The sequence below is a fragment of the Mauremys reevesii genome, linkage group 9, assembly GCF_016161935.1.
Source record: "Mauremys reevesii isolate NIE-2019 linkage group 9, ASM1616193v1, whole genome shotgun sequence".
Classification (NCBI taxonomy): Eukaryota; Metazoa; Chordata; order Testudines; family Geoemydidae; genus Mauremys; species Mauremys reevesii.
In genome coordinates, this window is record NC_052631.1 from 98939464 (window position 1) to 98962155 (window position 22692).

Here is a 22692-nt window from a genome sequence, read left to right on the forward strand (position 1 = left end):
AACAGCAGTAACTATCAAATCCACACACAAGGCGGACAACCTCTACTATCAGCTCTTAGCCACTCTTCTGTGCAGTCAAGTCCGGGTTCACCAAACACAGCTGCAGACTAGAACACCAGGTGCAACGCCATGTCCTTGTGTCCACTCCTCCACGCCCCAGCATTTCTAGCCAATAAAAACAAAGCAGGCACCTAGTGCTCCAGTAAAGCAACATGCAATAGAAGCCAATAATTAACTCTTTTAGTTGCTGGAATAACATATCAGAGAATGCACAAAACCTAGCAAAGGACATAGATGGAGGATCATCATGGCAAAAAAAAATTAATAATTAAAATGTAATATTGATAATTGCCAGAATGGAAATACAGGAGTAGGCAGAGAATTAACTAAATGCTACTTACAAGATGTTAAGGGCTACATTCTATTCTATGCTGATTTACAGTGCACTTGCATCACCTTCGGTGAAATTGCTTGCTGTAGCCTTAGCACTGGGGAGTGAATTCTGCCAACAAACAGAAATAAAGGTTGTTATGACACACTAGGGAATAGCTTTCATGTGTTGGTTAAGTGGTGCTCATTTCTACAGTGCTGAAGCTAGCGTTGTAAGCATTTGGAAAGGAATGTACTTTCTCCAAGGGCTGAAGTGGCAGCCATGGTGTTGGGGTGTGTGTGTTAATATCTAGTAGGGTGACCAGATGTCCCAATTTTATAGGGACAGTCCCAATTGTTGGGTCTTTTACTTATATAGGCTCCTATTATCCCTTCCCCCATCCCCTGTCCCGATTTTTCATACTTGCTATCAGGTCACTCTAGTATCTAGTGATTTAATAACCTGATTTATTTTGGGGAAAAGGTTTGGATTTTTTGCTACGAACCATGAATTAACACAAAATGTATGGGAGAAAGTTCAAACTCTAAAGGGACAGGTACGCTTAGAAAGAGACTGGTAACAAAATGTTACTTTGTCAGACTACCTAGATTGCCAAATCTGTGTAGCTGAGCTACTGTATCTTACCAGTTCCAGGCAAAGTCTGGCAGCTGTCCATAGACTGAATGTCTGATAAGAAGGCTCAGCCAAAGGAGAAATCAGAGTGATTCCTTCTGCTGAATGCCACATCTGAAGCTCCCAGACCTGAATGCAGTTTGGCAGAGTTTCACCTAAATTAGGTCTATTTTATGGAGATGCTTACATGAATATTTGCATTGATGCAAAGTAAAGGCTTGTCAGCTCTGGCAAGTAAAATTGTAGCAGACTGGGTGCCGTTACTGGCAGTCTCTGCAAACGGTGCAAGGCTGTACTGACTACATTTGTATTTTTCTTTACAGACTACATTCCGTAATACCAATAAATAATTTTTTTTTATAGCTCGAAAATGCTTGTAATGTGACTGAATCATTTCCAGGATTATTTAAAAGGGTGTGCATGCATGTGAGATAGACAGAAAGAGAGAATGGAAGTAATAAAATAGTTTGTAATAGTAACCAAATTAAGCTAAGTCCATAGCAGCCATGTTTAAATCGATTTAATAGTGTCCACGCACAGGTCTGTACCAGTTTAACTAAACTGATTTACAAAAAAATCTTTAGTTCAACTGGTGCCACATTTACATATAGACAAGGAGAAAGTGACCATACAGGACACTCCTGATTTTTCACATGCTCTCCTATTTTCCCAGTGTTTGGGACACTTGAAATGTCATGGTTTTTCATTTAATCAATCAAAAAAAATTTTTTAAACATATAAATATATGAACAAAATATCTGTCCAGACCCTACTGTGATTGTGGGTGACATTTGCTCGGTGCTTATTAACAAGCAAACAATGCAGCGGGATTAGTGTTCAATGCAGTGAACTGTGTCTGGAGTGAAGAGAGAAGTCTAATGAGCGCAGGCACTATCAGAGCTGTTCTTTTGTGCAGTGAATTAATCACACTTGTTCGGTGTTCCATGATAAACTCACACAGACACATTGTATACTAGAAAAATTATTTATTTATTTTGCAGCACTGCCTAGAAGTAAGGGGGTTCTGTTGTTCTAGGCATTGTATAAACACAGCAAGAGACAGTCTCTACCCTGAAGAATTTACAATCCAAATAGGGGGAGAAATGAAGTATTATTGTCTCCATTTTACAGATGGGGAACTGATGCACAAAGAGGTGGCTAAGATTTTCAAGAGTGACTGGTGATTTTTGTCTGCCTTAATTGTGATGGCCCACTTTGGAGAAAATGGGCACTCAGCAACTTTTGCAAATCAGGACTCTCAAGGTATTACAAGCTGGGCATCCAAAATCACAAGTCGCACTGAAAATCTTGGCCTAAATGTCTTCCCCACAACAGTGACAGGGATGAGAACTGAACTGAGATTGCCTGAATCTAGGGTGACCAGATGTTAAGGGGAAAATATCGAGACCGCCGCAGAGGGGGGCGTTTTTGTTTGGTTGGGGTTTTTTTTACACTCGCTCATCCAGGAGTTTGGTGGCAATTCAGCAGAGAGCCCTTCAGTCATGGACGGTCTTCGGCGGTGGGTAATAAATCTTGCCACCCAAGACAGAAGCACCGGCCGCCGAAATACTGCCAAAGACCATCCGTGACTGAAGGACTCTCCACTGAATTGCCGCCGAAGACCAGGAAACAAAATATTGGGACAAATGGCGTCCCAACCATACTCTGGTCAGGACACGGGACAAACTCCTCAAAATCGGGACGTCTGATCACCCTACCTGAATCCCAGGCTGGTAGGCTAACCATAAGGCCAGCCTTCCTTTGCCACTGAGAAATATGCACATGTGGCTGTTGACTCAGAAGCTGATAGTAGTGACCCCAGATCACATTTAAGAGTGTCCTTTTGTTTCTTGCACAATTATTTTGAGACTAAAAAAAAAAAAAAAAAGAAAAAAAAAGGTTGCCTCAAAACAATCCTGTTTTGTTCTTTTGAAAATATGGTCACCTTTCCCATTAAAAGGAGTTTTATTATTTCGAAAATAAAACCAAATGTTTTGGTGAATTGGAAATCCATCCTCAGGGATCATTTACACTGATACTTTTCTGAAACGTGCACAGGCGCCAAGGTGTTTGCTTTTGCAAGGCACTGAAGTGCACTAGACCCTCGGGAAGGCCTTTGGGAATGGATGAGTGACAGAAGGCCAGGAAAGCTATTAAGCAAAGCAACTGAAACTTTTGCAGCTGAAAATAAGTGTCTTATTACTGGCAGAATGCCCAGGGCTCTTTGTGTAGGCAGTCCAACACCATGCTGCAATTATAATGGCCAAAATTAAAGAGGTGCGCACTCATTTTCAACGTACAGTTCCACTATTATAGCAACAGCTATAGTAGATGGGTTTTGCACCTTTAGAGTTCACATTTTCAAACTTTTTTCTTGACTTATGAGGGACGGAAAATTACTTTTTTATTTTTTAAATGAGAACTGAGATTCTCATAACCCACATGACACCAGGAGCTGGGGCTTTAAGAAAACATCAACTATCATGAGACTAGCAATAAAATCCATGAAAATAGATAACAATGCCGTTACTTCACATAGCAATTCTCCTGGATGAAATGTGAAAAGGTCTTCAGAGCAGTGCCTAGCAAGGAGAGTTGTTGCACACAAATTTTCCTAACTAGGGGTTCCATCCTGCTGAATGTGCTGGCCCTGACCCATGCTATTATAACATAAGCAAGCATACGATGCTTTTATTAGATGAAAACCGTACAGCCAGGAAATAATGCCAGGATAAGTATCCAGGGTGAGATCCTATCCCCACTGAAGTGAATTGGAGTTTCAATACTGACTTCAACAGGGATAGAATTTCAACCCACTGTATTTATTATCAGGAGTCAAGGAGTTTAGGAACACACTTGTCATATATATGTTTAAATACCAAAACCTTATATGGATGGAAATATTTCTGTGAGCTTTCAAAAAAAAAAAAAAAAGTCAGTGAAAGCAGTTTTTTGTTTGTATTTAAACATTGCCCTAGAGTACTAGCAATGTCACGCTCACCATTGTTCTAGTGCATGAGAACAAGAAACAGGCACTGACTGGGGGTTCGCCACACAGCAAACTGTTACCAGTTATACCAGTATAACCCCCACATGGGCACTCTTATTCTGGTAGAACCATTGCTTTTTTTAGTTCATCTGAAACCCCTTCCTGAGTCACATAAGCTAAGCTGAAAAAAAGCAACACTTATACTGAAATAAGACGGTCCACATGGGGGGGGGGGTTATACCAGTGTAAATTCACACCTAACCGTTACCAGTATCATTTTCCCATATAGACAAACTCTGGGTTGTTTTAATTGTCCAAATGGACTGAAATGGAAAAAAGAGACAAACAGCACAGATGGATAAAAAGGAAGGTTGATTTTTAAGTTTACCATTGTAATAATCTATTATTTAGCAACGTGGGTAAAGGACAAGTATATTACTTTTAACCTGGCAGTATCCCTTTTAAATAGCTAATGTCAATATACCAATGTTATATAGTGTACCAATATATTTTAAATTTTTGTGTATATCTGCACAATATGTGCGCAGGTACCAAAGCCTATAGTTAAGATTGCCTAACACAGGGGTGGCCAACCTGAGCCTGAGAAGGAGCCAGAATTTACCAATATACATTGCCAAAGAGCCACAGTAATACGCCAGCAGCCCCTCCACATCTTCCCTCTTGCTCCCAGTGCCTCCCGCCAATCAGCACCTCCCCATCAGCTGTTTCCTGGCATCCAGTGGCTGGGGGGGCGGAGGGGGCAGAAAGAGCGAGGGCATGGCAGGCTCAGGGGAGGGGGTAGGAAGGGGTGAACTGGGGGCAGGGCCTGTGGCAGAGCCAGGGGTTGAGCAGTGAGCACTCCCTGGCACATTGGAAAGTTGGTGCCTGTAGCTCCAGCCCCAAGGAGCCGCATATTAACTTCTGAAGAGCCGCATGTGGCTCCGGAGCCAAAGGTTGGCCACCCCTGGCCTAACACTTTGTGATCATGTACTGAAAGATGGTATCATCATGCACAAGGAAGCACAATACAGGTTTCACAAGGAACCTTAAGTCAGGTGTTTTCTACTTTTTTTGAGTGCTTGACTTTGCAACCTTAACATTCTTAAATGCAGATTTTTTTTTTATTCTCTCTCTCTATATATTTGTAATTTTAGGACCGCTTGTATTCAAGCCTACTGTTTCAGAAGAACTGTGTCGTACTGTCACAAAGTATTATTGCTGGTGGAAAAACAGTTTGTTATTCACTCCAGAAAAATAAATCCTTGACCCTACTCAAGACCTGTTCAGTAGTGGCGCCGTTCACTCCTTGTGAAAGTGAGTGGGTGGGAAAACAGTCTACTCTGACTTTTATTCTGGCTATGTGAACTGTGCAAAGCATACAGCCTTTCAATAGATGGTTGATAAAGCTCAACTACTCCTCTACTTGCAGTTTGCAAGCCCCTAAAGAAGCACCAGTTGCAAACATGAAACCAGAGTCTCCCACTCACTGTTTGAGAAGGACATACCCTTTCACAGCCTCTATTTGCTTGGGGGAAATGTGCTTATCTGTATTGGTATGATTTATTTCTTTAGATTAATTTGTCAAATTGGCTTGCTACCAAGCTCACAGTAAAGTCTCTGTTTTCATGGGACTATCCTAAACCACATGGAGTTTTGCTGCTTGTTTGTTTTCTGAAGCTGGATTTTTATCTAAATTGTAAACTAGAATTTGGCTTTACTTTGCAGATGTAAGGCAGCCCACACTGTTTTGATCTGCAAGTAAAATATAGCCTTCTTAGAGTCCAAGGTGGACTATTAAATCAGGCCTTCTGGAGCTAGAGAAACAAAACCAGCCTAGTCAGGGGAGCACATTAGGAATGTTTCTATTAATCTATGCAGGCATGTAACCAAAGCAGGAGAGACAAGGTAGTAATAATCATCAACAACTTGAGGGAATTTGCTTTTACATGGCATTGGGGAATACAGGAGGGTCATATCATCGATCCATTCTTTCCTTAACTACGAATATACAGTAATAACATTTAAATCAAGCTCCCTGAGATAATCAATGCAGAAGGTGGGTGAGAATTCAAGATTTGCCTCTCCCCATTCTGTTAGGACATGTCCCTCTCAAAAGAGTTCAATATGCCACTTCAGCTACTTATTTAGGATTATACATATCAAAATGCTCTATTACTCAGTAAAACTGCATGAAGATCATAGTGATCTTGCCTCTCTCGATATTGCACAAAGGATACCCAAGCAATACATCTTTCCCACCATACTTGTCTCTACAGTTACATCAGATTCTTAGTGCTATCCATTTCAGAACTGCAACAATTTTCAACCTCATAATTGGTGCATTGCAATAGCATGACCATTTATTGAAACAAACAAGGTGGTGATGCTATTAGCAGAATATAGGTCTTTCGCATCTTAGGCGCATTTAACATGCGCGATTTCAGCTTTACGCGGTTGGCAAAGACAAGGAAGAAAAAAAAGAAAAATAACAATTTAAATACTGTTTCTGTAGTGCGGGCGATTCTGTCCGCCATTACACTCAATGTAATTTTGACTATACGCGAGTTTCGCTTTACGCGCTGACTGCGGAACGTAACCCCAGCGTAAGATGAGACAGACCTGTAGTCAGAGTTACACTCAGTAATAAGGACTTGAATCCGTCAGGACAAGCTACCTCAATATGGAACATTAACTAACAATTATTAATGAAAGAAATTCATTAGTGTCTTCACCTAAAAAGAGCAACATAAAGAACATTTTTAGGTCAAATAATAAAAGGCAGTAGGGAATCCACAATAACTAACACAAATGCTAGCTGAATAATTAATAACAAATGATTTATTAGACTAATTTCACCATTTTTTCCTGTTTGTCAATTGCCATAAACAGATCCCTATATTCTCTAATTTGTTCTTGGAAATTAAGTTTCTGCTCATATTTCTTGACCTCCAGCTCATTTGTAACAAGTGTGTTGAGCGTATTCAGGGCTGAAAATTTAAAATTCAAGCTGTTTCAACTGGACACAAATCACACATATTCTTTCCTGCCGAGGATACCTCGGGATTGTTTATGCACAGATTTTCACTGTTTTAGTTAAACTGGTGCAACCCCCGTATGGGCACTCCCATTTCAGTTTAAAGAGACTTATTTAGTTTTAGCTTAAACAAGTTCCTAACCTACTTAAACCAACTAGAGGAAGCTTGGTTTAAACCATAACAAAAGCCTCCATACAGGCTTTTGTACCAGATTAGAAAAAAAATCACATATTTAATTGAATCAGTGCAACTCTGCATGTAGACACACCCTTAGGCTCAGGTGTCTGGTGCAAATACTTACATTTAAGAATCTAAAATTCACTTCCATTAGTAGTCTCCAATATTTGCTTAAAATTCTATGTTTTTGGCAAATGGTCCTGCAAAATCATATGCTAGAATATTTGTGGAAAAGGTGAAATTCTCTCTCTGCAGGGAGTTAGCACAGGTTCTATGCACTAGTTACACTCGATTTTCAGTGGAACTTAATTGGCCTTTTGCAGGGGTAAATTTCACCCAAAGCGAACACAGTAAGGATGTGTACAGAACATTGTTAAAGACTGCCTGTTTAAAAATTGGAACACATATTTTCAGAACATTTTTTTCGGATTCTGCTCAGTTCTAGCAATGGCATCTCCCCAACCCTGAGCCCCTGGACCTGCTCAGACCCATGCCAAACCTAATGCAAGCCCACATCACTGATGTTCATGGGACTGAGAGAGAAAAACAGTTGTTAGCTATATGCTGCTCCTGGCCTAGGGAAAGTGAGTAATGCCTTAACTTTCTTGAGTGCTGGCTTGTGTCGTAATATTACTGGAATTTCATGCTCATGTAAAGATCAGAATTGGACAAATAGTGGAAAAATTTAATAATGAATTATTATGCAATGAAAAAAAAAAGCCAAAATGTGCAAAGAGCATTAATCACAACAAATTATACAACCAACTCTAATCAAGGCTGGATTCTAGAGGCTTTTCTATTGAAATTCACACAATATTCCGTGTCTGTTCATTGCACAACATTAAGTCAGTCAAGACTTCTTTACTGTATTGATTCCCCAGCGTTTTTGCAGACAGTCACTGCTCTAGTGCACCAGAGCAGCCCTTTCTCTAAATAAGGAGGTTCACAGGAAATAAGAACACAGTTTGCATGTGTCAGCAATTTTATCTTTACTGTCAAATCCAAGCATGACTCATGCATATTCCTCACATGCCATTCTCTCCAAACACTGCTCTGTTAGTTCAGTCCTTTTCCTTCATGAGGAATTTTAGATTACCAGTGTGCACTGGTAAGACTGGAGTCAGACACATTGTTGTTTAATTTGTGCTTACAATCAGTTACACTTTGTCTTCTTTTTTCATGCAATGCAAAGAGGGGAAGTGTCTGTGTGTACGAGCATTGAAACGCAATCTCAGTGTCCTAAGAATGATGAACTAGTCTTTAACCTGCACTGGAGAAATTGGTAAGTATTTGCAGTGTGTATTATCTAGCAGAGGGCCCAAACCAATGCCCTAGATCTGCATACCCTCAAATTTTGCGGAAGCTTAGATTTTGATTGCATTTCCTGTCCCTAATCCCAGTCCTGAACACCCCTGAACTTTAGGGACGTTTGGACTGGATCCAAACTTTGCGACTTAGACTCATCCATAATTTTATCTAAACTCTGTAAATAAAGAATGTTTTGGGGTGAAATCATCATATAGGAAATATGAGGAAAGGGTCTGATGAGCACACTGCATAGAACGCATTGATTAGAGAAGCTAGAAAGGCCTGCTGGGAAACTGGTAGCTGAGAGGAAGTCTCCATAACTCTAAACTGCATCATCTGAGTCACGTGAGAATATGAAGAGCTGGTCTTGTAGTTAAGGCACAGGACTCAAGAGATCTGATTCCAATGACTATGGTACTGTGAGCAAGCCACTTAATCTCTCAGCACTTCAATTTCTCGCCTGTAAAATGGGGACAATATTTCCTAACTATGTCTGTCTTTGTTTAGTTTGTATTTTGTTCAGGGCAAGGACTCTCCCTTCCTATGTGCCTAGCACAGCAATCTCAGTTGGCTAGTTAATCATCAGTGTGACAGTGCTAGAAGGGATCATGCTAACTTCTTGATATAATTTAATTCCTGTTCTGGGATGAATAACACCCTGTTATGCCAGTTTCACTGAAATATACTCTAGATATCTTTCCATGGAAATGTGAGTCAAACTGTGCGGTGGTTCTGAAAGAAAGATAACTGGAACTAGGATGAAGCCATCAAGCACATATTTTACTTTTGACTTGCGCTAGGATTTTAAACTCCCCAGAGGCTGAAGGACAAAGCTAACTGTGTGCAGGTCCGTTTTTGTAAGCACTACTCAACTTGAGCAAGGGAGTAGCTAAACGCTCTCAGAGTACGTTTTTTTTTTTAAAGACAATTCTGCAAATCATTAGTTGGAATTATTTGCATATTTTGTTTGTTCAATATTTAGGAAAGTTGGTTTTAATTGCTCAGTCAGTTTAAGATCTGTACAAACTAGGGACCCAAATAGCCTTACTCATGCAGGTAGCCTCAAGTGAGTAACGACTGCAAGATCAGGCCCTACACAGGGATCACATTACAAAAGGAGAACTACAAACCTTAGTTAACAGAAACACAGCATCACTGCAGTCTACATGCAAGAACAGTTTTTCTCAGTGTGAATAACCCAATGGAAACCACAATGTATGGAATCTTTGATTCTTGGAGAACAAGCACCGTATCAGAGAAGGAGGCTGCTGATTTCTCTTGTCTATGACGCACCACAGAAAATGGCTACACTCTTTTTGTACAATTTGATGGCTTGTCTGCTTCCATTCAAATATATTATATATTAACACTTCATGATGACACATCTGCAGACTGATCCACCAATTAAAGCTGTTTTCCCATGAGTGGATACTGAAGCCCTCTCTGCACGGTGTAGGTGGGCTACGCTGGAAGCACATCATTTCTGACCAGCAGCGCAACAAGCCTGACTTGTTACCTCTTTCACTTCAAGTTCAAAGGCATAGACTGGAATTGTGTTAGGAAGGGGTTATTTGGTCAGGCCAACAGGGCCTTTAGCACTGCACAGAACAAGGAGAGGCAGGCCCGGTTCTCAAGAAGATGACAACCAATCCAAAGAGCCAGCCAACATCACTCCAGTTTGACACTGACGTAACTCCCTGAAATGTTTTACAACCAGAGAAATACAACAAATTCACTAAAACATACAGATCATTTTCCTAACACACACACACGGTACAGACAATGTTACTGACTCCTTTGCAAAGTACTTTGAGATCTGTGGATGAAAAGCGCTATATAAAAGCTCTCATTATTATTAGTGCATATAATATAGGAGGAGTAGGGTAGCAAAGGCTTTATTTGCACTCATTTTGGGTGACCTGCATCACTTTCTCATGGCTTGTTAATAAGTAGTCATGATAAATGTGTGCCAGCAAAACAGTTACATACTACATCATCTTATATTCCATTTTACACACACACACACACACACACCCCTCACTCACTCAGACATTAACAAATCACAAAAAAACAGCTGACTCGCTGTGGGTCTGAACTGCAGGTCTTACGCAGGCAAAAGTCCAGTTGAAGTAAATGGGGCATTAGCCAGCACATGGACTGTAGGATTGGGTCCCATATTTATAAGTAGCTTCTCCTGTTGGATGTTTTGTGCTCTCTTGCTCCCTCTTGTGCTCTCATGGTTTATTACCACACTGCAGCCAGCCATCATGGATCTCAGAAGGCTGCATATTTCTGCTGAACTCATCTGTGATGCAATTGCACTCACAAATGGGTAGTCAAAAAATGAGAAGTTAATTTCAGAGCTATTCGAGAATGCAGGAGAAAATATTAATATCTGCCAAACAGAAAAAGACAGAGGGGCATATCCTGGCTTCAGTGGGTGTTTCACCTAACAACTGCAGAATTAGGCCCCTAATCAACAGGAAGGGTTTCTATTTCCAGTCTTTCTAGAAGGTCTAAAAAGTGAGCTAAAAAAATTAAAACTATTATTTTAAATCTACCCGATGGCGACGGCCCAGGGAGAAGCATAAGTATGAAAATTAAACACACCTCAAAATACTGGCTGGAGAATATTTGCATAAAATTAAATAGCCTATGGACACATAGATTAATTATTGACTAGTAACATTTCAAGCCCAAATGTGCACTGCCTCACACCTTGTATTGTCACCGATACGTATGCAAAATGGATGTAACATGCTGCTGTGTTAGAATGGAAGTGCTTTGCACAGGTGTAAGGGACACTATAAAGGCATTTGAGTGGAGAATCAGGCCCTTTGTAAGTAAAAGTAACAAAGGCCCAAATTTTGCTCAAACCCCCAGTGAAGTCAATAGGAGCTGACAGAATTTGGGCCCAAGAATTTGAATACAAGATCTAATTTGAAGGAGCACAGATTGTGCTCCCTCTTCTGCACCTTTTCATTTTGTCCATGCTGATGAAGTCACTTGCTGATAAAGTCCTGCTGCTTTTTGTTTTGAATTAAATATTTACCAGTTTTAGCTGTAAGTCTTTAAAAAAAGAGCTGCTTTGCTGCAGACACCGTTAACTGGTGACCGGCCTCTGGGGAGTTCCACTCTCGGTTCAGCAACAGACAGCTGCCAAGATGCCTCCTCGAATGACCAAGGTAAAGTGCTTTTATTGCCGGAGTTCCCTTGCCTCAGCCAAGCAGTCGGGGAGCGGTGAGTTGGAAATGGAGATTGATCTCGCAGCTAATTCTCCCAGGGTAACATGCTTTTGAAAAATGCTTCTGTTCATTTTCCATTGTTCTGTCAGGGTCTGACTCTCCAGCTCCTCCGGGTGCTGCCATTCAGATGTCCTAGCGGTCCCAGAGCAGACACATGAAGACTGCTTGACAGGACTGACTGGCTGACAACACACCCACCATTAGCAAGGCAGTAAAAATAATACCTGTGTGTTCCCCCCCCGACACACACACACACTCATTCTTCCCCCAAACCTGCAGCAAGCCCTAACTAGGGGACTGGCTGACGCAGAATGCTGTTGCTCTAAACTCATCTGCTGCTAGCTTATGCTCTGAGCCCAGCCCCATAGTAACGAGGAGGTGCAGGGTACCAGGAGGCAGGTGGGGGGGGGGGGCGGATAATTTATTAGACCCATTTTGCAGTGTGCTCCCGATTCGCCATGGCCAGGCACGGCTGCTTCCTCCCTCCCCTCCCTGCCCAGACGCACGGAGCATCGTGGGCCCAGACCCAGCACTCCCCCAAACACTAGTGGCTGTAAGTATGGCTGCTCCTTATGCAGGCTACACAAAGTGGAGGGCAGTCTGCACCCTCCTATGCCACTGCAGAAGGGCAGGGCACAATCCAGCCACTACAGAGACAGAAACATTTACTTCCATAAGGCACTGGAGCAGGGCCCCCCTCCAGCTGGGATATGTCAGCGTGGGACTGTGGAAGCCAGCAGACCTAGGTCAATTTATGCCAGGGGGCCCCAGGGGGCCCATATCACCACAAGTACCTGTAAATACACATTTCCCCTCATTCTGGCAGTATTCCCACTTGTTGAGAAAAGGATTTACATTCTCCCGCCCCAAGAAAATAAAGCCTCCATCACGACCTCTCAAATGCGCAATGAGGACCACACGATAAATGGTTTCAGATTTTCTTTAAAAAAAAAAAAAGTCAAGAAAGGACCTGATCCCACAAATTCCCCCGCAAATGAGCAGCCCTGACTCTGGTAAGGAGTTCCAGAGAAACCAATGTACACCATCAATTGGCTACTCAAGGGCCTGAGCTAAGGGAGTAAGGACTATGTGGGTTTGCAGCACTGGGCCCGACAAGATTACTGCTTCTCACTGTTAGCCTAATCACATGTGCATTGAAATGAACAGGAGTCCTGACACTGACCGCTGGGTGTACGGTCTGGCCCTAAGATGGCAAGACAGAGATTTCCAATTTGCAACATTTCTGAGTAGCAGCACTGGCCTGAGCAGTTGCTCTTAATGGTGGATGCACATGCTAGTGCTTAAGGATTCTCCTTCTACCCACATGCATTCCATTTTCAAGCTGTTTTTCAGAGCATACGGTTTATCTTTCAAACAAGTGTGGCGTGCTCCGAAAATAACTAAATTCAATGGTTCTACTGCACAACAAAGCCCGCTCTTCCTGTGCACTCATGGCTACCTGCCCACTGCACTCCCAGGGGTAGAGAGGCAGAGGCTGCCAAAAAGGAGGTGAGTAACTCCAGTTTGTCAACTGCAAGTGCTGGAACGAGAAAAATAGGACGCTTTTGAGAAGTTACAAACTCAGCTGACGTCTCTGCAGACGTGGGCTTTTTATTACACTTCCCAAGACAAGCCCCATTAGAACAAAGGCGTGTAAAACACTGACTTCTAACTCCTCCCTATCCCAAAACAGAGACAGAAAGTGATCTATATGGCTTGATAGCCATGTTAGTCTGTATCAGCAAAAACAATGAGTCCTTGTGGCACTTTAGAGACTAACACATTTATCTGGACATAAGCTTTCCTGGGCTATAACCCTATTTAGGCATAAGCTTTCATAGGCTATAACCCACTATGGGTTCTAGCCCACAAAAGCTTGTGCCCAAATAAATGTTAGTGGGTTCTAGCCCACAAAAGCTTATGCCCAAATAAATGTGTTAGTCTCTAAGGTACCACCAGGACTCCTCATTTTGTTATTCATTTCATGGTAGCATTCAAAGGCCTCAAGCAGGACCTCTTTGTGCTGGGTGCTGCACAAACCCAGATAAAAGACAATCCCTGTCCCCAAGGTCTTACAGTCTAAATGACGGAAAACAGAGCCCAGGTGGGGGACGGGGCTAGAACACAAAAGCAAACGCAAAGGGAGGCAGAACTGGCCCAGCTTGGAGAATTACATAGTGTGTTATTGGTGTCTGGGTTTTTAATGGGGGCTGGGGTAAAGTGGTGGAAGGCAGGTATAGGGGAGTTAGAAACAAGGAAGGGAAGGGGGTAGCCACAGCTCTCCACCTGCCTAGCTCTGGGCAGCAGGCAGCGTTTTGTAGGTGTGGTGACAAAGATGGGCCTTAAGGAGGGATCCAGAGGCTCAGTGTTGCCTACCCCAAGTGTTCCAGAATGGAGCCAGGACCCCCAAACTCACCAGTTTTTTAAATAATAAATGTTTGGCTCATTTGATTTGCCTCCTGCTTTGTGCCCCTTTAGGGTGCACGTGGGTGATGTGTTCAAGCTTTTCTCCTCAACGGTGAGAGCCGGAACCCTTTTTTAAAAGGAAAGCTGAGATTCTCATCTATTCAGGGGCTGGGGCTTTATTTAAAAAAAATAAAATAGCCAAATATCGGCAGGCCTGTGATAAAATTGAAAGAACTGGCAACACTGCTTTTCTAATTTTTACCAGGGAATTTTTCCCATGCACAAGGGAAGGCAAAAGACCCAGCAGGGAGGCGTTTATGGGTGAAGCTAACAGGTGAGGGGGTACAGGCTGGTGGAGCAAAGTCGGGGTTGATGTTGTGTTGGGTTCCTGGAACACCTAGGTAGGCCAGGGCTAACTTGCGTGAAGGGCCTTAAAGGTACAGCCAAGAAGCTTGTGTGTGATGCAGAGATGAGAGGGGAGCCGTTGCAAGGACTCAGAGAGGGGGCTGATGTGGTCAGAACGGCGAGCCAGGAATATGAGCTTTGCAGCAACATTTGGAAAAGATGTGAGGGGGCCAGGTTGCAATAGTCAATGCCAGAAAGGAGGAGATGGCAGTAGTCGAGATGTAAAACAGTGAGGGCCTGGAAGAGAGTTTTCGCTATGTGGCCAGAGAGGAAAGGCCGGGCCTCAGATATGTCGCACTAGAAAAAAAAACAGCTGCCTGAGTGTCTGGACCTAGAGATGTCACTTAGGTTCTAGGCCTGAGTGACTGGGAGGATTGTTGTGTTGTCCACAGTGACAGAGAAATGGGGCAGAGAGGAGGGCGTTGGGGGTGGGGGGGCAAAGGTCCAAAGCACAGTTTGGGGCATGTTGAATTTGAGATGATGCCTGGACATTCACAACGAGGTGTCAGAAAGACAGGCTGAGATGATGGGTTGCCTGGAGGAAGGCAGCTCATGAGGAGTTAATGGAAATAAATCTGCCAAACTGGATATTTAAAGTTGGTGATGTTTTCAAATGATCTGATCCCGAAATAGCTTTTGAGGTTAAGTTCCCTTCTCCAGCCCCATTCCTGGGGAATAGGCACATCTACTAGAAGAATGTATTTCGGGATCTGTGACTGACAAGCGAGAGTGAGAAATCAATGATAGTAGTAAAGAGGCGAGATAAGGGCTGGCTGCCACTCAGTTACCCAGTTATCTGCCAGAGAACTACAGCTCACTCTAATTGTTGCCACTACCATGAAAGATTAGCTCAGAGCTGTCACAGTAGAAATTCAGGGTGTATTAACATTTCAGCAATAGATCTTCAAATGCAGTGAGGCAGAAAAGATATTTAGCAGCTAAGGGAAAATCAAGGGCCGTTTCTGAGCGTGAGTCCTTAAGCTTTCTTTTCTTAAAGCTGAAAAAATACTAAAATGTAAGAATACAGGTTAAGGCCATAAAAAAAACACCCACACTTTTTGAGGCAGGGATGGTCTCTCTCTGTTTATACAGCACCTGGCACAATGGGACGCCAAACTCAGTTAGGGTTTCTAGATGCTATTGTAACACAAGCAACAACCACAACTGAAAATAAAGACCTTGGCACTGACTATGCAGTGGCTGCTTCTGAGTAACTCCCTTCGGTTGGAGTTGCTGATATATAGCCCCCCACCACACCACTGCCCTGCCCAGCCCAGCAGCTTGTCATTTACAGCCATGCAAAATGGGCCAGATCATGTTGTTCGCACCATGGGAGCTGTTATTTAATTAGATCTGGACTAAACTCATCAAGGCTCATGCAAAACTTCTCTGGTTTCGACTCACATGGATTCCTATCTCAGTTCATGCTGTGGAATTTTTACAGATGGTTTGGGGTTCACATCATGTGAGTGTGCCCTGCACTGACTCCCTGTGAAGTCAACAATGAGGATTGCACATGCAGAGAGTTTGGAGAATCAGGCCCTTTTTAAACTATACTGAATAATAGCAGGGAGGCACAGAAGTGCAAATTAGGAAAGGTTCTTTTGCCATGACTGGACAGCTGGGCTGTCAGTATCATGTGAGCTAAATGGTACAGGGCAACAGTACAGGGGTGAGTTCATGTCAACCAGCCTCTCTGTTAAAACTAGAAAGTTCAAAGTTCTTCCCTTTGAAACTGTGGTTGGTTTCTCTGCACCATAATCCAGTTGCCATTAAAATAATGCCATTTGCATTCTAAATCTTCATGAACTGTATTTATTTTGGCTCAAATTTTGGTTGATGATGTCTGGTCTTGTGCTCATTGGCACATGCGACTACATTTCTTTTAGCAACCAAGACTGAAGTTGTATCTGTCCTGAAAGGGATCCTGGCTCTCATGTATTTGGCTAATTATTGTTTGTCTAGAACAGGGGTAGGCACGCAAGCTGATTTTCAGTGGCACTCACACTGCCCGGGTCCTAGCCACTGGTCCGAGGGGCTCTGCTTTTAATTTAATTTTAAATGAAGCTTCTTAAACATTTTTTAAACCTTATTTACTTTACATACAACAATAGTTCAGTTATATATTATAGACTTATAGAAAGAGACCTTCTAAAAACGTTAAAATGTATTACTGGCACGCGAAACCTTAAATCAGAGCGAATAAATGAAGACTCGGCACACCACTTCTAGACCCCTGGTCTAGAAGATGAAATGTGACATCTGAACTATGTTGAAGGGGGTCTTTACCAATTACAAAAGCCAAGCGAGCAACCAACAAAAAAAGTGATGTTTCGATAGATTTCAGATTCGGGTTAGAAATGTAAAACTAGTTTTATAAAACCTGGACAAAAAAGTTATTTTCTTAAGATTGTTTGAGCCTGTTTTTCAGGGCTGGACCCCTGAGTTCCCTGGCATTATTTTGCAGCTGTAAATACATATTTAAACAAAAATAGTTTAGTTTTCTCCTAAACTGTCTTCTTTCAGCATCAGTATCATCAATAGCACAATAGCAATGCACTGCTTTCACTTTTCCGTTTTTTTAAATGAGGACTTCAGATATTTCAGCCATTGTGGTTTCTTGCACTAACTGAAAGTGTAAAAGAAACAGGGCACTGATGGTAAAAGTTTTCCAGTTAAAGGCTTATAAACTGAAACAACATACGCTTTTCACATAAATTAAAATAGCCCCATTATCTCTTAGGGAGATACACCTCAGCTTCATTCCTCCAAGAAGCAAGTGCAGAAGTAAGTACTTATCCCTAAATCAGCAATCAGACCGCTATACTTTCTTTTGTTTGTATGTTCTTTGGACCTACATTTTCCTGTTGCTTTTTGTGGTAAGATCACAGGGAAAAAATATTATATATTATGACAATATTGCTGTATACAGGTCTGTCGCATCTTAGGCGCATTTAACATGCGTGATTTCAGCTTTACGTGGTTGGCAAAAACAAAAACCAAAAAAAAAAAAAAGAGAGAAAAATAACAATTTAAATACTGTTTCTGTAGTGCGGGCGATTCCGCCCGCCGTTACACTCAATGTAATTTTGACTATACGCGATTTTTCGCTTTAGGCGCTGACTGCGGAACGTAACTCCAGCGTAAGATGAGACAGACCTGTATTGAATTAAGAGAAATAAACAAATAAAACTTTTTGGGGGGATTCTGCAATGAATTTCTTTCTCCAAATCTTTCCAAAACCAGATGTGGAAATGCGTAGCTACCCCTTCTTTCTCTCCCCCACTCCATCCCCATCTCCCAGTCCTATGCAAAGTGTCTCTCTAAGTGGATCAGAGAAGAGGGAGAGGTAGAAACCCTGTCTGGTTTCAACGAAACTCATGATGGATTTCTCAATTCATAGTATCGTTTACTAACACCATGAAACTAATTTGGGCTTTTTCTTTTGTCTCTTTACTGCTAGGTATTTCCCCCATGAGGCTAAAATCTGTGTCTTTAAGACAAAATTGGCTTTCATTCCTGTAAGATGTAAAGAAATGCAGATCCTGTTCCCAGAATCAATGTTTCATTAATTATTTTTTATTAAAATGTTTTTATTAGGAAGTGGTCATAGCGCTCTTGCAAAAAAAGCCAGACACTTTGGTAGGCTAGCTGGCAGGCACTGCATGTCATAAATTGCATAATCAGATGGCAAAGTTATTCCATACAAAATAAAAGGGGGTTATTTTGTGTCAGTAATAATCTTTGTCACTTAGCACATACATAGTGCTATTTCTCTGTAACTTTCAAAGTGCTTCCACCTTGCCGGCGTATTCTTAAACAGCCAAGAACCTTTTGGAATAGAAAATAAAGGCTTCTGCTAGAAGAAGTACCCAGTTTCCTGTAAGCTATGAATGCCTATAGCAGTCTAATGTAGCTAAACCAAAACCAGGCTTGGGATTCAACAGCTCCGCATGCATGTGAGTGTGTGACAGAGTGAAAGAACATGAGTGTGCACGAACGTATGCTTTCAGTTCTGCCTCATAGCAATAGAGTCAGATCATTCTTGCACAGAGTTGCAAGTTATAGGCAGGGGCAGCTCTAGCTTTTTTGCCGCCCCAAGCACGGCAGTCAGGAAGCCTTCGGCGGCTTGCCTGCAGGAGGTCCGCAGGTCCCGCGGATTCGGCGTATCCACCACCGAATTGCCGCCGAATCTGCGGGAACGGCGGACCTCCCACAGGCATGCCGCCGAAGGCTGCCTGACTGCTGTCCTTGCAGGGACCGGCAGGCCGCCCCCCGTGGCTTGCCGCCCCAGGCACATGCTTGGAGTGCTGGTGCCTGGAGCCGCCGCTGGTTATAGGTCATTAAATGCTTGATAGTGACTTGGACTATGTGCCCACTTGGGAAGTAAGAGGGAATAAGTGCATCTCCTTCACTTCTGCATGGGCTGCCTGGACCTTCTCATGCACCTACATACTTCCCAAGCCCTTCACCCCAAGCAGGAGGGGTAGTGGTCTTAATCTTAGCTTCACCCTTCCGTCACACTGGCCAGTACGGCTGAGCCATTGCAAGGGGTGCCATAATTTGCTGCTGTTATTTATTCTCCCCCTCTACGTTATTCCTCTTGAGTGGAACAAACTATCCTTTGTAAGGTGAAAAACTACTAAAGGAAGCAAAACTGACTTGAGTTTTGGCATGCTGACTTTATAAGGCCAGATCCCGCTCCACTGAAGTCAGAGGAATTTTTGTCACTCACTTGGGTGCAGGATTGGGCCCATATCACTTGCCCACATATCACTTGCCCCACCACGTGTGTGAGTCATTTGCACCAGTGGCAGTGAAGTTCAATTATTACAGCTGAGCATTGCAGAGCTGAGGGGAGCCATTGGATGTTTTTGACAACATTCTTCATTAATCTGGTTCTTGCACATTTCTGAGTCCTTCAAACTTCAGTCCCTTTCCTCCACCCCAAGTGAAATTTCAAGAGCTCACACATTTTTTGGAACTTGCAAAATCCATTTCTATAGCACCCTGCAACATTGGAAATCTTATGCACCACAGGAACGCCGTGGAAATGATCTTCCACAACACGTGGGCTGAGAAGACGGGCAGCAATAGAGCCACACACAGCCAGCCACATACATAAGCGATTATAACACTGCCACCTGTGCCATACACATACACACAGGGAGGGAAACAGCCAGGGGAAATATACATTCTGGTGCCACCTCTGGAAGTAGCAAAGATCTGTACAGGCCCTTAAATCCCTCACACCATGATCCGGACAGGGCAGAGTGCCAACCTGAGGCATCTGCAGCTGTAAAAAGAGGGAAGGAGGGGCAAGAGGGAGCAAATCTTTCCAACAAGGGTCTGTCTACACTTATTGTGGCATGTGGAGCAGACACTGCACACCCAGCTAGCACAGGTATAACAGCAGTGTAGATAGTGAGCCACAGCTTACGCAAGCAGAGTGCCCTATACACTCGAATCCCCAACGTGTGTACCCTACATGGCTCTCTACATGGCCAAGTGGTGCCTCCCACATCTACACTGCTATTGTTAGCAGTGTACAGTCCTGCTGCTGGAGCCTTTCCCCGCACAGTGAAAAGCTCTGGCAGGGGGTGAGACAGTGGGGAAGGCACCAGCAGCTCCCTGCTGCCTCCGTGCCACTGAAGCCTGTTACTGCAGCACATAGCTACACACCGCAGCGACTAGTGTGAACATTGCCTGCCTTCCCCTGTCGTGCGTAGCTACCCATGTAGCGCCGGTACTCCACATGCTGCTGCAAGTGCAGACACAGCCCAAATAGGAGCAGGCAGTGGCCTCAGTGAGGTCACGGTTACTTCGGGGCTGCTACGCTGGAGGATTGTGAATGGGCCAGGGAAGACTGGGAGCTCCAGTTGCTCAGTGGCAGACACAGGCCCATCTTGCTGCTGTGCAGACAGAGGGTGAAACCCTGCCACTAAAATCCATGGCAGGCCTCTGCTTGCTGGCCAGTAGCTGGCTCCACCTCAGCCCTGCCACTTTGAAATCCCCCATGACTTTAAACAGTGTGTAAAGTGGCCAGAAAAAAGTGTGAGGGGACTGCGTGGGGGGAGGGAACTACCATAATCTGATAGCAGCAGCTTTGGTAAGACAGTGCATAAAGGGTGCCCCTCAGCAACCTGCCTCGAGTTTTCTTTTCTTTCTGCTGGGTCTGCAACCCCTTACGGCCCCCCCTCTCTACGCACTGGCTGGGGGGCAGCCCAGAAGAAGGTTTGCAGCTGAGGGGCCGCTGTTGAAGACTGGCAGTGGATAACCACTGCCTGCTCACTGAGCCCTACACCCTGGACACTGCCACTGCGATGGGAGTTAAATTGTTGCAGCCGGCCGCCCTGCACAGGATGACTGTGTTACACAGGCCTCGGCAGGGCCCAAAGGACCACAGCACGGCTGCATCTCCAAACTTACGCAGGACACCACTGGGCCACGTAGCTATTGGCCCCACATGCCACCCCCACCCCCTCAACCTGCCCCGCCACGGACCCTCCACCCCCTACCTGGTAGCAGGTTCTCACAGCGAAGGGGTGATGCCTCTGGTATGTTCGGTAGCTGGGCTCTTCCTTCTCCACAGAGTTCAGGTGGCACCAGACATGGTGGTCACGGACCCCCGCAGATGCTTGCATTGTCCTCAGGAGAGGGTAGACAAGAAATTAGTCCCTCTTCCCCTCAGTGCCACAGGGGGCAGCACAGAGCCATTCCCTCCTGCTGCCCCTGAGAGCTTTCCTGGTGGCCAGGGAGACAGCACACAAAATGGGGCAGCTGCCTCTGAGGGGGAATCCAAAATGGCTTCTGCCTGCCCTGCTGACCCCATACAATAAGTTTAGCCAGGAAGAGAGCCAATCACAACCAAACAACCCACCCCAAAAGTAAAACTGCCCCAAATTTAAAGGCAAATTTAATATAAAAAATTCAAACATTTTTGTGGTCAGCTACAGAGCATAATTTTTGTAAAAAACAAACAAAAACTTCCTGAGTGATTTAATTACAAAATTTAGAATTTTCATTACATTGCTCCGATTTCATATGTTTTTCAAAATGAAAAAGAGAGAAATTTTTATGGGGGGGGAAACCCAAACAAAGTGAAACTTTGCTATAAATATTTCACTCAGCTCTCATGTTCAGACATTTGTAGTTAACAGTTAAAGAAACCTGGGCAAGATCTCATTGTTAAGGGACAAAGCTGCATTTACAGTTATTTCTCTACATTTTTGTGCTGTTATTTATCATCATTATTTCTTATTGGTATTACACTATCAAGATCAGGGCCCTGCTTTGCTAGGTACTGTAGATATATATATATTAACAGACAGTCCCTGTCTAGAAGAGCTCACAGTCTAAATCAACTAAGGGTGAAAGAAAGGAATTATTATTCCCAGTTTACAGAAAGGGAACTGAACCACAGCAAGGTTAAATTATTTGCTAAATGTCACAGAGGGAGTTTGCATCAGAACCAGGAACTGAATTAATATTTCCTGAGTGCAGTTTAATGCTTGAGCCATAAGACCAACCCTCTTCCCTAGGATATTAATATATGTATTAGCAATATAGTATCAATTTCTGGTGCCCATTACAAAACTAGCATTTTTACTATCTAGATTCCCCTAACAACAGAACAATATTTCAGGGTTGTTTTTTTTTTCAAACTAGGCTGAGCTATTGAATCACTGTGACATTTCCTTTCTTCCCTGCATTTTGTTGTAAAGCTGCAAGTTGTAATGTTGAAGTGAGTATTTCATGTACACAGGCTCGGGTAAACGATAGCAGCTTCCTACTCTCTGCATCAGACCCTGCTCATTCAGCAGGAATGGCTCGTTCTACTGCTGAAGACAAGATGAAATGTCATTTTTGCTGGAGAGGAAATGCAGAAACCCAGTGGGCTGTTTCAATATGTGATTCTGCTGGTGAAACCACAGCAGCGCAGAACCTGGTGTTTGCTTCCTTACACTCACTGCCTCTGAAATTACTTCAAGAGATAAGTGAAGTGAACAGGAACAAAATACAGTGACATAAGCACCCACTCCCCAGTAGTCTTTCTTACAAGTTCCTACTGCTGACCAAAGGCAAAATTCTGGCCCTTTGAACTAGATGTGGATCCCAATATTT

The 22692-nt window shown here is 43.4% G+C and overlaps 1 protein-coding gene across 1 annotated transcript in view; it reads right to left on the bottom strand.

The window, feature by feature from the left end:
- LOC120371809 (protein FAM122A-like) overlaps window positions 1-21351 on the bottom strand; it is a 132467-nt gene extending 111116 nt beyond the window's left edge. The window contains exon 1 of the mRNA XM_039488081.1: window positions 21087-21351. The gene's annotated coding sequence lies outside the window, so the exon portion shown is untranslated. The remainder of the gene's footprint in view (window positions 1-21086) is intronic.
- Window positions 21352-22692: the final 1341 nt, after the last annotated feature.